The sequence below is a fragment of the Macadamia integrifolia genome, chromosome 3 (genome assembly GCF_013358625.1).
Source record: "Macadamia integrifolia cultivar HAES 741 chromosome 3, SCU_Mint_v3, whole genome shotgun sequence".
NCBI classification, from domain to species: domain Eukaryota; kingdom Viridiplantae; phylum Streptophyta; class Magnoliopsida; order Proteales; family Proteaceae; genus Macadamia; species Macadamia integrifolia.
Window position 1 is genome coordinate 13,322,869 of NC_056559.1, and position 3,386 is coordinate 13,326,254.

General features: G+C 34.7%; 1 pseudogene; it reads right to left on the reverse strand.

Annotated features, from left to right (window-relative positions):
* LOC122073542 lies at positions 1-2,021 on the reverse strand (annotated as a pseudogene).
* Positions 2,022-3,386: the final 1,365 nt, after the last annotated feature.

The following is a 3,386-nucleotide window of genomic DNA, read 5'->3' on the forward strand; positions in this document are numbered from 1 at the left end:
AGAGAGAATGAACATAGAAGATTTTTTTATTGCAAAAGGAAGGACAAATGTATTAGAGTTAGAAAATAATGAATAATATTGAATCCAAAAATAATAGAAAGGCACACACTTCCATTAAGCTTGAGAGATATAAACATTCAACTCACAGAGTTCTCATGCTTGACATGTTACTCAATAGAGGAAACTTCATTTATGTTCCATTTATATCAATGATCCCCCTGTGCAAGAAAAATAATTTCATCCATTTTAACTACCCAAAGTTTCTTCGGTGAAGAACACAAAAGGAATGTCATATCATAAGGACCAGAAAGAATATAAAAAGAGAAGGCTTTTACTCACATGTCAATTAAATTTACCAAAGTAGAAATCCAAGACGAAGTGGCCCTTCTACACTTGTAGTCTATATGGTTCTGCCATTGAGAAAATCAAGGCAAGGAGAACCAAGTTAAAATTTGAATTTTGTTCTTAGAAGGTTCTCAGCTGCTCGTTGGAGAATTTATAACTGATTGTAAGAATTTTAGCTATGGATCTTCCCACACCCCCACCCCCCCCAAAAGAAAAAAATAAATAAATAAAGGAAAAAAGCAAGACATGTAGATAGAAATAGAAACTTACAAATCCCTTAAGTTGGTTAAATTTGCAAGTCTATCTGACAATGGCCCTGTGAAATAATTCTAGGAAATCAGACTAATAATAAAAACAATCAAACATTCCATAATATATTAAATTTATTCAAAAAAGATGTAAATTCAAGGGAAGGGGGAACCAGAACTGAATATCAAAGAGGGATGTTCAAGTGGAGAAGAGAATACAACTTACATTCTCTTTATGTCCACCAATGTGCCTAGAAAGAGATCCAAAGAGCTAGTTGGCATGAGGACCCTGAAAATTTGAATGTTTGTAAATGAAAATTTTTAAAATGAATCATTTTTTGAACTATGCAGATAGGAAAAAGGTTGAAAAATCAGAACTTATAGGTCCCGAGAGTAGTGATGTTCCCAATTTCTTTTGGGATTGGACCCAACTATCAGTTTCCGAGAAGGGAGCTGAAACGACATCTCTCTCCATTTTCAAGGAACGAACAGAAGATTTGGATTTGCTTAACATAGAGCCCAAAAGCAGAGAAAGAGAGAGAGAGAGAGAGAGAGAGAGAGAGCTTACGAATATTTTATTTTATTTTACATTAAAAAAAAAAATCCAAGACTCATAATTAGCAACAAAACTTACTTCCATAGAAAGTGGGGGCAATCCTTGCATAATCAACCAAGAAAAAGAATCACTAATAAAGGACGGAAAATAAAAGAGAATCCCCCTTGCCATTAGTTTATTCAGTAAACTAAAGGCCTCTTAACGGTCGGCCTTATCTACTCGCTCAATCTCGTCCTTCTTCTTGAAGTCATAACTGTTCGATGAACCCTTGGCAACAATGATGAGCTCATCTGCCAAGCATTCTGCTATGGTTTTTATATTCCTAAAAGCACTCTCATGAGCACCTGTTAGAAGATATATTGCTTGGTTAACACGCCTTAGAGGAGAGATATAGCTTCATGCCTCACCACACCAGTAGAACCAATTGGAGTTGCAACTTCTCTTAGCCCGCTGTTGATGATTGCATTAACAATTACTTGAATGGGGTTTAAGTCTGTGAGGAGGTGGAAGATTTCCATACCATGCTTGACAATTCGGACAACTATTAGTTTCTTCTCGTTGTTTCGTCCATGCATAATCAGAGAATTTGTTAGCCTCTCCACAATGGGGCATTGGGTCTTCTTGAATCTCTTCACAGAATACCTCCCTTATGTGTGGTACATAGGTGGCATGCTTGGATGGAGACACACCAATGTAACCCACCAAATAAATATCACCGGTCTGATCTTCTTCGAAAGACCATTTGTTGAAAAGCTTCACCTCTGGTTGAGCTCCGACGACCGCCATCGCCGCTGATGCGAAGCATAAACTTGTGCGTTCTCTAAACCCTAAAACGCCTACATCGCACAAGGATACACTTAGGAAGATGCATATCATAACAGGATGATACATTATCATAAAATATATTTAAAAAAGAAAGAGAGAGGAACATGAGATTAAAAAAAGAAAAATAAAGGTGTGTGAGAGAGAGTGAAAAAAGCGCGAGAGATAAAGAAGGGATTTGGATGTGGATCGTGAGAGAGAGTGAAAAAAGCGTGAGAGATAAAGAAGGGATTTGGATGTGGATCGTGAGAGGAATAAGAAATAATTTTTTTAGAGTATTTAACACAATTTTGAATAGAAAATTTCGATTTGCTTAACACAAAGCCCAAAAGAAGAGAGAGAGCTATGAAGATGGAAGGATAAGGAAGTGATAGGCAAAGCATATCATAAAAGATATTTAAAAAAAGAAAGAGAGAGGAACGTGAGATTTGGAAAGGAAAAGAAAAGTGTGTGCGTGTGTGAGAGAGTAGAATAAGAAAGAGAGATAGCAAAGGATTTGAACGTGACTTGTAAGAGGAATAAGAAAGTAAATCTTTTTTAGAATATTTAAATTTTTTTTAGAGATTATTTAAGTATTAAATAAAGTAAAGGGTACCAAAAATTTGGAAAAAATTAGAACAACAAACAACAAAGAAAGTAAAAACGATAAGGTATTTAAATAAAATACAAGGACAAAGTAGTCAAGTGAAAGATTAGCCACGAAGTTTGAGTACATACTTTTATATAATAGTATGATATATAATTTTTTTTTTTTTGGGGTAGAAGCTCAAGTCTAGTCATGATAATTTACCAAAAAAAAAAATGCCTATTCATGATATGATGGAATGTGACATTTTAACGAAATGGCATTTGATTGTAATGAGTTTTCTTAAATTCATGGTGAATGAAAAGGATGTTTTAAATGCACAAATGGAATATTATGAGGATTTTTTTTTTGGAAAAATTATTAATACCTTATAAATGTTTGTGAATCAACTTCACCATATAGTGAAGGAAAGCTTAGAAAAGGGGATCATGTCTACTAATAATAGTTGGGGGAGTGACGATTGGACTTGTAAGACCAGCTGGTGGAGCTGATAATGTCTTTGGTAGACCTGTCATTCCGAACTTACTAACTATGGTCTGGATTCTAGATTAAAATTGAGTTGTTTTCTTGTTATAGTACCAATATTTGAACTACTAAGGCACCGTTTGATAACGTTTTTAATGTTTCTAGACATAGAAACAGAAAAAACGATTTTTCACGTTTTCAGAAACAAAAACGGATTTTTTGGTGTCTGATAAACTTGATTCTCGAAACATTTTTTGTAGACATAATGCCACTAAAAACCCAATAGTATCATTGGTTGCTCAAAAGGGAGAGAGGGTTCGGTTGCCTCTTTTTAGGTTTAAATAGTTGAGAGATTTATTGGCCA